The sequence below is a fragment of the Syngnathus scovelli genome, chromosome 14 (assembly GCF_024217435.2).
Source record: "Syngnathus scovelli strain Florida chromosome 14, RoL_Ssco_1.2, whole genome shotgun sequence".
Lineage (NCBI taxonomy): Eukaryota > Metazoa > Chordata > Actinopteri > Syngnathiformes > Syngnathidae > Syngnathus > Syngnathus scovelli.
Genome location: NC_090860.1, coordinates 5266870 through 5279613, shown reverse-complemented (window position 1 = coordinate 5279613; position 12744 = coordinate 5266870).

Below are 12744 nucleotides of genomic sequence, written 5' to 3'. Positions count from 1 at the left end.
GTGCGTGTGTATGTGTTCCCGTGTTTGTGTGTGTCGGCACAGAACCATAATTACCTGCAGTTCAACGGGTTGGTGCGGCGCAGGTGGCAGAGCCAATTTATTTACAGGCGGGCCCGAGCTGACTGACGCCCACCTGCGTCTGTGTTGTTGTGTGCTGTTGTTTGTCTTGCACAAATAAGTTGAGCTGTGTTGTGCGTGGGAGCAAAATCAAATTCGTTGACCTTTAAATGCAGGAAATGTCCCTTTTTTAATGCCCCCCAAAAAGTTAGTTGAGCCAATTGTGCTGCATTCAAGCAAATTTGGAAAAAGTTCATTTTATAGCACGTCGAGTGCTGAACCAAGTGTGTGAAAAGGCCGCCTCATCAATCGGAGCCAGTGCTGCTCTCAAGAAAACTGGGAATTTTGAGGTGAACTTGTTTTTTTTTTTTTTGCTTTTCTGCTCCTTGCCGTGACGTCCGGCTGATGGTCACAGCCCAAGCGGGACAAAATTGGCAGACTTTCTTTCTTTCTTTCTTTGCATGGGAAAGTCTCAGTGGTGCACTCAGTTAGTATGTCCCACTAACTTATTCCGCTTCCGATGCAAAACCATCTAAATATTTTATGTTAAGGCAATATTTTGTGAGGGCGGTTCTGTCTTTTTTGTTGTCATGACAACCAGCGGCAACGCTAGGGTGTCATGAGCTACCCACCAATTGAGCAAGTGGCACAGTGTTTCCCAACCTTTTTTCATTCACGGCACACCTTTTCATTGGAAAAAATCTCGAGGCACACCACCAACAAAAATCTGTTAAGTGTTACACCAGCTTCTATATTAAAATCAGTTATATTACAACAAAAGACCTATTCCTATATATGTATGGAGAGTCGAATAATTGAATAAAGATAAATACTAAATATTCTTTAAATTGTATTTCTTTTGTAAATGAAAGTGACAGTTTTTGAAAAAAGGTTTTAGACAGTGTAAGAAATAAACTATTGAAAGTGATTGTGATCAGAATCCAAAAGAATCAATATGGCTTTGTTTACTGTTTTAGGAACAATCCAGGTTCTCCCGTTGAACTACATGCTCTGATTTCCATCGGAACGAAAACGTCATTTTCTTCTTCGTTTCGCTTCAGGAAGTGATTCCTTCACTCTTGTTCACTGAAATAAAAAGTGTTCTTTTGAACGAATCGTTCACTCACGAGCCAACACTAACCGCAACACACATAAAGATTCTCAAGATTCTCCGATTTGCCACGCATGCACGATTAGCCTTGCGTTAACTGACCTGTGGTTTGATAATCCTGTTTACAATTCGCTCGGTATTTAATGTTGGACAATTTCCCACGGCACAGCTGAACATCTCTCACGGCACACCAGTGTGCCGCGGCACACTGGTTGGGAAACACTGAAGTGGCAAACTCAAGCACAGCCAACTTCTAAAATGACAAAGGGCGTTCAAAATGTCGTATTTTCACTGGTGGCAGCAGCGCTTCACCAACATGCCACTGAAGTCCGTTTTGACAATTAAACCTCACTAAGTGCTATATCCGAAATTCAAATACGTGGTAAACATTCAGAGTGGTTTTCATGGAAACCAGGGAGATTACTCACATGGGGACCCGAACTTATTTTTGTGCCTATTTGGCTCGATTCCCGGGGCTGTCCGCTTTGTATTTAGCCTTGTGCGCCGTGTCGTCCTCCCACGCCAAGCTCGTTGTCGACAGCAGCGCTGATGCAGACGGACAGACAGACAAAAACAAATGTGATGTAAAAATAGACAAATAGATGCCCCTTTTGGCCCACGCTGGACGCCCACGCCAAACGCCCACACCGTCTGCCGGGAAGTCAGGGCGCTTCCGGCCCGAGGGTGCCAGAATGCACCGAACCAGCAGTCCAATCAGGAAGCAGGACTCCTGAACTTTGGCTTCCAGTCCTCGGAGATGAAAGAGAGGGAGGGAGGGGAGGGAGGGAGGGAGAGATGGGCGGGTGGGCGAGAACCCGAGGGTTCAGGAGGTGCCAACACACCTCCACACGAGCGCTTTGTCTCCATTGTTGGCGTACAACGAAGACAAATTCATTGATGATCGCTGTTGTCGACTTGTTGTTTGAAAGCAACGTTGGATTCCGACAAATTGGGGTTGTCACTCTCTTTCGCCACCTCACTCACTTTGTGTGGCTCAGCATCACATTGTTTCTCAGTCTTGGCACGTTTTTTTCCAACATATTTGCCGTACTTGGAAAGAAACGGAGATCAAGCAGACGTTGACAAGAGGTGGGGAGTTGGCGGGGTCGTGAGAAAAGTGCAGAGGGTTTAATCTGCTTGTCCTGAGAGTTGTTCGATTGATTTCTTGAGCTTATTCGCAGAAATTCAGCCGCTAGCTAATTAGCACCGACTCTGGTGTCGTTGGCTGCTTGTTGCTCCACTTTATGGAATTGATCGCTTCGCTCCGAGATGGTAACTTGAGATGCTAAAGGGAAATGTGCTTTCGGCTGTTTGCAAACATATTTTTAAGGTTGTCTTAAACTTATAATCATATTAATATAATATCTAGTATTGGATTGCTCGTGTGGATTGGTGGGTGGCGAAGAAAGTGCAGGCAAACTGCATGAACTTGTTTTCGTTGAAGTGTTGTGTATAGGCCCAGACAGGGAGTACCGGACGAGAACATCTCAAGGTCGTTGAGGAACGAGAACAACAGCACGTCTATGTGGCCCGGCTTCGCGGGGAAATCCAACCACCTGACCTCAGCGATAGCGCCGACGCGGGGAGGAGATGGCCGTCGACCAATCATCTCACAATATTTTGCATGCTTTAATATTCATATTGTGTTTCTTTAAAACTGGGCAACCCGGAAGAATGTGTCGTCTTTTGGTGGTCACAAAAACCCAAGAGTTTTAGTGTGAGGGACCCGGGACCCAGGCCTGTATTAGTGCGCTTTGTCAGGAATAAACAATTGGTAAATTTGGTCTGATTGATCTACTGGTCTTCTCTTTGACAGAACGAACTCGCAAAATTGTTAGGTGCGCCAGTGTGTGTATTAGGACATAGCAATTTATGTGTGAAGTGTTGATCGCAATTTGGAGTCAGATCAATAACTAGAATCCGTAACCTAACAATTTCTTGGTGACCCCGACGTGATGTCAAGAGAAGGGTAATTGACAACTCGTAGTCTTTAGCCAAGACACCGGACATTGTCAGGGACACTGTCTCCCGGTCGGCGAACCGTTTGGAATAAGCGCACAACGTTGAGCTGGTACGACGTCTCCTCAACCCTGAGCTCATCACCGATAAGGTAAGCAGAATACCTGGTACTATAAGTCGAAATGCTGCAAATTGAAAGAGGAAATTTAAGAGGAGACTGTCGTTCAGATCAAATAAGGTGTGCATGAAGTTAAGATACATACGGTGAATAAGTTTGGAACTTACGTGTGTAACGTGTACGGTAAAGTCAGGGACTTACGCGTACTACGGACAGGTCAGGGACCTAGTGCTTCGTTGTGGCGGACAAGGGTGCGGTGACGATCGTATTCAAATAGCTGGGGATAATAAAGAGATCCCCGAGGGGAAGTGAGGCCTCCTCAAAAAATATCCGGTGGTAACAGTTCCTCCTGTGAGAGATCAGACCGCTAAAACATCCAAAATGAACCAAATTGGGGGGAGAGTGTGTGTGCGCGCAGAGAATCCTCATGAGTGGGTGTGTATATGAGTGTGTGTGAGTGAGATGTGTGTTCTATGGAAGAAATCAGTAATGGAGAATGTTTAGGAGGCTTTTGAGCGATAATAGGGAAATTGAGAAGTGGACAATGTTGTGTTTAAGTTGGTTAGAGAAACTAAGATGAGGAAGGTGTGGCAGTAGAGAAAATAAGGCGTGTGACAGAAAGTTACTAGAACGGTGGCTTGATAGGATGAGAATAAGAGACAACAAATGTTGTGTAGAAGACATTGAAAGATGTCGAATGTGAACATGATGAAGGGCGCAACAGCAAAGTTGGCCTGCCCTTTGAGAGGTTGAGACTGATGAGCGTGCCTGCACTCGCGCGTAGTCGCGGGTCTGGGCTGTGCGCGTGGGCCTGTGCTATGCTCGTGCGGGTGGTGGGCCGGCATCATGATTGTTGCAGGAAATGGCCAGCCTGTAACCAGTCAACATTGATGCCGCGACCCCCCCTCGCACGGGGGGTGCTATGGCCCGGGCGGGGCAGGGACAGTGTGAGTTTCTCAGTGAATGTTTGAAGCAATGAGATTGAAGGAATGTATATGCTGACGTGGAAGTGCAAATTGTGAGTGGTATTGACCGATAGAAAGTGGCAAAGAAGCTACATGAGAGATGGATTCGAATCCCTTTGTCTGTGTGTGCGTGCGTCCGTGCGTGCGGATGCGTGTGTGTACGTGCGGTTGTGTGCGCGCTCGGTGTGTGCGTTTATGTGCACACCCTGTGTGGGTGCAGGCGTGTGAGGAGGAAGACGGCATGGATCAGAGAATGTTCAAGAAAGGGGGGCTAACTAGTAAATAATGAGGAGCTATTGGGAGTAATCTGTTTGTCCTTTCTTTAAGGTTAGGTTAGGTTAGCAACACGAGCGATTTAGAGGTTCAAAAGAAAGACAGTTAAAAGAAAATAACATTTTTGATTTGGACAATTGCAGGCTAACAAGAGCATGAGAAAGAAGGGTAGAGAAAGCAGTGAAAATAGATGAGGAAAGAAATGAATACAAGGGCTTTTATCCATCTTTGCATGATGTGACACACCCGAGTGCCCCGACACTCGGAGTGAGCTATGTTGGACCACCGCCGTACGGCGACCCCGGAGTAATGGCTCCGGTGGTGACGTTGGGTGGCAGGATGGTAGTGGATGTCGAGGGCGAAGGCGAAAGGGCGGATCGGAGTATTGTACAGTTGATTGAACAAGCAGTAAATAGAGAGAGGCGACGTGCCCGGGAGGGGGACACATCCCGCGTGGACACCTCCACCCCCGGTCCGAGCCCTCAACCGTCCAATGTGACGAAAGGAGAAAGCTGGCATAGACTTACTGCCGAGAATGAGGCGCTAAAAAAGAAAATTGATCAAGCCGATGAGCAGCGTAGACAGGAAGCGCAGATGTTAAAATGGGCAACGGAGAGAGGGAGACGAGAAGACGCGAAGAGCGCGCGAAGACAGCAAGAGCGTCCACAGTGGGAAAGCAGCGAGGGTGAGGAAGAAGATGATGTTGTGATGCAACAGAGAAAAATGTTGGAGTGCGCGAATCAGGACAGTAGAAAGAAGTGCAGACAGGGAGAGAGAGAGACACGGAGAAAATATAATTTGCGGAGTGGTCAGGGACAGATGACACAGGCCGAGGTGCAGAAAAATGAATTGATGTGTCCGCTGGTGACCACATCGGGCGGTCAGCACTACGAGCCCATGGTGCTCCGTGATGTGACCGCGATGATGGAAAAGATGCCCCCACTTCACAGAGGAGGCAAGGTGTGGCTGAACAAATTTTTGGCTCTAATGAGTGGGCAGAGCTGTACACTCGGTGACATGCGCCAGATGTTGGCAGGAGCATGCTCCCTGGTGCAACTGCAGGCAATTGAGGAAGCAGCAGGCACAGCGAGACTGGGGAGGGAGGTGCCCTTGCCACAAGTAGCAGCGCCCCTGTTTGAAAACATTAAATTGACTTTCCCACAACCCACCGATCTGGCCCCCACTATGTTTCCTTATGATGTGAAAATGTCACCTGCACAACATTATGTAACATGTGTGGAGAGTTGGATTGAAACCACAGGTCGACATCCGGCTCTCACGCACGAGGCAGAAGTGCTCTTCCGAACGGCGCTGCTGGATGGACTTCCGCCAGATGTGAAGAAGCAGCTAATGTCAGATCCTGACATTCTGGTTTGTGCCGAAGAACAATTTAAACGTCATCTTTTGCATCACTGCAGAATGTTCACTGAGTCACAAGCTAAAGTTGAAAACAAGACAGACACATTATCGAAACAGTTGTTGAAATTACAGTTGGCAAAAATGCATGGTGAAGCTAAACAGTCTAAATCACAGAAAAAGGAAATGCAAATGTCACAGGCTCTTCAGGTGGTGGGGCGCGGAAGGGGCCAGTTCCGGGGCGGATACAGAGGCCGGGGAGGGAGCGCACCTGCTTACCCGGGGAGGGCAGCATACAAACCCCATTCGCCCAACGCATGTTTCATCTGCGGCGAAACCGACCACTGGGCAAAAGAATGCCCGCAGTATCGATCGCGCGGAGCCACCCGCCCACAAACGCACGGAGGTCAGTACTACCAACATGATGATCTCTGGTGTGGACAATTTGAATAGGGCTGCCCGGGGAGCCAGGAAAGCAGTGGCCCGGCGGAGCCAATGCTTCATGTGACAGTGGAAGGAAAAACCTGTGAAGATGCTGGTGGACACAGGAGCAACTTATTCATCAATAAACACTGCCCTTCCTGTATCCTCACTGTCAAAGAAAACAACAACTTTAGTCGGCTTCTCGGGACAACCACGTACTCTGCCTTTTACCAAACCACTTGAAACTGTGATCACCCGGACAGGGTGTAGACTGTGGTACAAATACATCCATTCCACAGACACTCCGATCAATTTGATGGGAAGGGACTTGCTGTCAGCCGTTCAAGCCAGAATTCTGTGTGGGCCAGAGGGAGTGATTATTCAATTTCCAGATGGCGTCAGCATCCAGTGCTCACAGCAGCTACAACAACATGGTCAGTGGCTGATGGCGCCCCTACCGGCAGAAGCAGAAACTGCAACCATCTACTGGGCCAGGCTGGAGCCAGAGACCCCTGCTGGTGGCGGTGTGTTCTCGACCTACCTACTGTGGAAGCCTTGGATCTGCTCACTGGCGCCATACCACCCACCTGTTGATCCTTTGCATTGCACTCTATATTATGATCGAAAAAGTGATGATGTATATCGGGATTTGTTTGAAGAAATTGAAGGGCACATGTGGGATTTAACTTCATCGTGCATTTTGATTGGTAAAGAGGGAGTCGCAGCGGCAACTGAATAAACATATGAACAAATGCAGTGGTTCAAAATGACAGAGAAAGGGGTGCCACACATTTCGCTGGCTCTTGCCCCAGGACACGAGGCCAGACAATTGGGCTCAATGGTCAAGCAGTTGTTGCAACAGACCGATTGGCGGAAAACTCACATTCCTAATTTGTACTGGTCTGAGTCTCAGAATGCATACAAAATTAAACAAACCATGGCAGACACAGGATTGTTGGAGATGATGTTGGTGTCCCGCACACACGGTAGGGAGTTAACTGATCATGAGGACGCTGAAGTAATGCTGGCGGCCTTGCCCGACACACTATGGTCCCAGGGTCCATTTGATGTCGGGTTTTGTCATTCGGTGGCCCCTAATGATCTCCAAATGGATGAGACGCAGCCTATCAAACGGCCTCAATATCGTTGGCCGAAAGAGGCGGACCAAGGCATGGAAGACACTCTGTGTGGCCTCTGGGACGCAGGGGTGTTGGAAGTGTCCGACGACCAAATTGCACTCCTTGCTGTGGCGTTACCAAACTGGGTGGAGCTTGGGTCAAGGTGGACAGGAGCTTCATTGTGCACTGAGTTTGACAGAACTGAGGAGATTTGATAAAAAATTGAATAATGCGTAGAGCTACAGAGAAAAGCATCATAGTCAGAGATTGAACAGATTTGGATAAAACAAATAGGCTAAAACGGTAAGAAACAAGAGCGAGATCTGATATTTTGGCTCGTCAGGCTTAAGAAGTAGAAGTCGAGTTAGATACATTTTAAAATAGGACATTTGGACTAAAGTGGATTCGGTCAAGAGGAACAGGGGCATTTTGGCATTTTAACAGGGATTGACAGCAAGGGAGATTGAGGATAGAAGATCTGGACAGCAATGACGTAAATTACATTAAAAACTGCCCATTCTAGGGAGAGGGCTTGGCGCTCCCTGTGTGGAGCTGCAGCTTTGCAGAGGGGGGCAGACCGCGCGAGAGAGTGGATGAAAGGAGTGGAAATAGGTGACGATTTAAGGAAGCAGGGAGAGGTGCTGGATGGTGTGACAGGCAGGATTTTTAGGAAGAGAAAAAAGGGCGAGTTAGACTTGCCAAGAGGGGCAATAAAGAGAAGCAGACTGAGAAACATATTTGAGCTAGACAACAGGAAAAAGGGGGAGAGCCAAATGATATGTAAAAATCCAGAGGGAATAGTCGGACCCATTTTTATTGAATTTAATTAGGATAATTAATAGAGATCGAGTTTGTAGGAGCAATCTGAGGTTATGGAGGCTCCCCTGACACGCGGGTCCCACAGTCGTCCCACCCCAGATAGACATATATGACAATTTGCGATGAATCTGATGGGCGAGTTTATGGAAAATTGAATTGGAGATTTTACAATAGGTCATGTTGACAAGTATGTCCAAATGTGAAGAGTTACTATTAGGAGTCAATGTTTGCCTGCACACTAACATACTAACTTTGCTTAGTGTGGGAGGAGAGCTGAGTGATAGAGACGGATGTGTGTGTCTGCGAGTGTGTGGATGGGTGCGTGCGCATGTGATCATCTATGACTGTGTGTGCGCAGTATGATTGGCCAGAGAGGTCTGAAGTTGGGGTGATGTGTTTGCAATTGAGGATAAAATTCCTCTCACCTGAAGGGGTGGTACAGACTGGAGGGTCTGGAACTGGTAAGTGATGAGTTCTGACCGGAACCATGGCTCAATGATCAATCAGGGGCACCATCGACAACAAAACGGTGTGATGGAGAAGGCCCATTTCAGTGATATGGTCAGACAAGACAGAACTAGTATCGAACAGCAAGACTTTGGACGATTTGAGTGTGACGACTTTGAGCTCAGCCGACGGGGTGACGGACTAGGTGGACAGTGACCAATTGTTTGACGCTTGAACGTGTTTGCGACAATAGCACGCTCTGCTTTGTTTTTCTGTGTGACTTGATTTATTTTTTTGCAGCATCAGCCACCAGCCAAGGAGCGGATTGCGCGTCGCTTGCGTAACTTGTTTTCATTCTTGCAGGTTGTCGATTGCATTCGTGGAAAGTTTGTGTTGGATTTACAAGAATATGTTAACCCTTGCCCTTTTGGTTTTTATGATGAACTTGTTGATGACGTGGTTTTCAGGAGATGATCCGCGGGCGCCAGGATTCATTTTACGACTGTTTTAATTTTGATACTTGATGTCTGTTTTTGTGTGTACAAATGTCCGCTGTGGCGGCTCGGTGGCGCACTGGGTAGCACGTCCGCCTCACAGTTAGGAGGGTGCGGGTTCAATTTCACCTCTGGCCCTCCCTCTGTGGAGTTTGCATTTTCTCCCCGGGCCCGCGTGGGTTTTCTCCGGGCACTCCGGTTTCCTCCCACATTCCAAAAACATGCTTGGTAGGCCAATTGAAGACTCCAAATTGTCCCTAGGTGTGAGTTTGAGTGCGAATGGTTGTCTGTCTCTGTGTGCCCTGCGATTGGCTGGCAACCAATGTGTCCCCCGCCTACTGCCCGATGACGGCTGGGATAGGCTCCAGCACGCCAGCGACCCCCGTGGGGACTAAGCGGTTCAGAAAATGGATGGATGGATGAAATGTCCGCTGTCAGCCGGGCTATAAGCTCACTGACAGGAGTGTGATGAATTTTGTTTGTGTTGCTGAGTGTGTGTGGTGGACAGTCAAGTTTCAAGGACTTGGGGTGATGGTCCCGGGGCCCAGATGGTAACTAGAGGTTCCGCGGGCCTGGCTACAGTGAGTGTGGTGATGAGGGGGGACGCTTTGCAGGTTCCTTTTGATACGTAATGACACATTGGGTGAATGTGTCAAAGGGGGAGAGTGGTAAAATAGAAATGGGTGAGTAGGTTTCAATTTGTAATTGTGATATACAAAGTTTTTTTCCAAATTCACTTGCTTTCAAGCTTTAACAGGACATGCCAGAATTCACCCAGCAGTGATGGAAGGAGCAGAGGAAGACCAGTGACATCTGGTTGTGGTGTGGAGATGACAAATTATAGGATCGCTTGCCGAAGAATGCATCAGGTATCTGTGCCCTCGTGTCGTTGATAATGCCTGTGGTGGTTGTCCCCATTGAAATACAGAATCTCAATTGGAACCTGGAGTCCCCACTAGCGGGGCTCCTGAAGCAAGCAAAAAGAGACGTTTTGCCCCGTGGTTGAGCGACGACGATCCAACATATATTGACACTATAGGCGTGCCCCGGGGTGTGCCAGATAAGTATAAACTCGTTAATCAAGTGTCCTCGGGATTCGAAAGTATCTTCCTATGGATCACCCCCAATAAAAATGTAGACCGTATTAATTACGTTCATTACAATGTCCAACGACTGGGTAATTATACAGCTGAATCATTTGCCGCAGTTCATGAACAATTGGCTGCAACGTCGTTAATGGCGTTCCAAAATAGAATTGCGTTGGACATGCTATTGGCTAAGGAACATGGTGTGCGTGGAATGTTTGGTGATGCATGTTGTACTTTCATCCCAAACAACACGGCACCAGGAGGCCGACTGACCAGGGCGTTGGAAGGACTAAGGACACTGAACAAAAAGATGAAAGATCATTCAGGCGTACACACTGATATTTGGTCTGATTGGATGAAAACGTTCGGAAGCTGGAAAGGCCTCATCATGTCTGTGCTTGTTGCTGTAGCTATTTTTACTACAATTATGATTTTATACGATTGTTGTTGTATTCCATGTATTAGGTCACTCACTGTCCGGTTGATCGAGAAAACCGTTGGCCCGTTGCCACCGATGGGCCAATATGCCCTGGTGACTCAACATGAGCAGCGGGGGGAAGGAAGGATCGACAGCGCGCTGGTAGCTGTTTGCTAAAGTAACGGGTGATGACCTCATAAATGAGGTCATGAGAGGGAATAAAGGGAAATGTGCTTTCGGCAGTTTGCAAACATATTTTTAAGGTTGTGTTAAACTTATAATCATATTAATATAATATCTAGTATTGGAGTGCTCGTGTGGATTGGTGGGTGGCGAAGAATGTGCAGGCAAACTGCATGAACTTGTTTTCGTTGAAGTGTTGTGTATAGGCCCAGACAGGGAGTACCGGACGAGAACATCTCAAGGTCGTTGAGGAACGAGAACAACAGCACGTCTATGTGGCCCGGCTTCGCGGGGAAATCCAACCACCTGACCTCAGCGATAGCGCCGACGCGGGGAGGAGATGGCCGTCGACCAATCATCTCACAATATTTTGCATGCTTTAATATTCATATTGTGTTTCTTTAAAACTGGGCAACCCGGAAGAATGTGTCGTCTTTTGGTGGTCACAAAAACGCACGGGTTTTAGTGTGAGGGACCCGGGACCCAGGCCTGTATTAGTGCGCTTTGTCAGGAATAAACAATTGGTAAATTTGGTCTGATTGATCTACTGGTCTTCTCTTTGACAGAACGAACTCGCAAAATTGTTAGGTGCGCCAGTGTGTGGATTAGGACATAGCAATTTATGTGTTAAGTGTTGATCGCAATTTGGAGTCAGATCAATAACTAGAATCCGTAACCTAACAGATGTGTTACAGCACTACTCGTGCTCCCCGGTCCAAACAACCCACATCCGAATTGTGTTTTTTTTTTTTTGTACCAGTTGGTCTTGATTAGCAATCCGGTTCTGATGCTGGGAGCATCTTCGTTGTCTCCATGGAATTGGCTCTGCGCATTCAATGAGGACACCTTCAATAACCTATCAATGGCTGTGCCCACTCCCATGACGGTGCAGACGCCCACTATCTGCGCCTGTGTATGGAAATACAAAAAGACAGAAAGTCAGTTTAACAGAACTTTCCACCAGAGCAATTTATAATGGAAGGGCCTTTTTGGGGAGTTCAAACGAGGTGCCGTCACTTCCTGTTTCCCCCCCTCGCCTTTCTTTCTTGCACAGCTGCACATTGCTGCGTGAAGACTTTTCATCCCACTGATGAAAAAGAACGTCAGTCATCTCGTAAAACTGAGTGCCTGTAATTTGCGGCAAAACATGGGACACACCCCGGCGGAGGGGGCCGGGGGGTCGCTTGCTGAGACGTCTTTGCCTCATTTCGTGTTGACTCACACTTGGTGAGGTGCATACTCACCTGGCTCTCACGAGCTGCAGACATGACTCAATCGCCACTCACCTCATGTATGTGTGCGCGCATGTGAGCACATTATGAAGTGGTTGGGAAACTTTAAAGCTTGTGTTCAGGTTTATCAAAATCCCAAACTACTTTTTGTGTGTTTGTATGTGCAACAAGTTGCACATGCCAGCACGTGTGTGTGTGTGTGTGTGTGTGTGTGTGTGTGTGTGCGTGTGTGCGTGCGTGCGTGCGTGTGTGTGTGTGTGTCAGCAGCTGAGGTCAAAGGTCAGTTAGCTGGGCTCAGCTGGTCACTTTGCCATCTCCCGCCCCCTTTTGTTCAACTGGCACATCTGCCTTGGAGGAGGAGGAGGATGAAGCCTGCACACGCTTCACACACACACGCACACACGCAGTCCATCTGGCCTGTGTGATAGCAGATGCTCCTCACACATGCATGTAAAAAGATGCAGCAGCTTTTGAGCCTAACATATTTCCTTTCAAGCTTCTTTCTTTCTGGAGGTTTTAGAAAACTCATACCCCCCAAAGCGAGTTGAAAATTGGCTAAGCGTGTTAGCCGTTTTGGTCTGAAGCGGAACGTCCACGTTATGAAACCTGTGACTGCATTTTTTAACCCCCCAAGCAATCAACCAACCGACCGCAAGTTACAATGATTCATTAACTGCCTATCC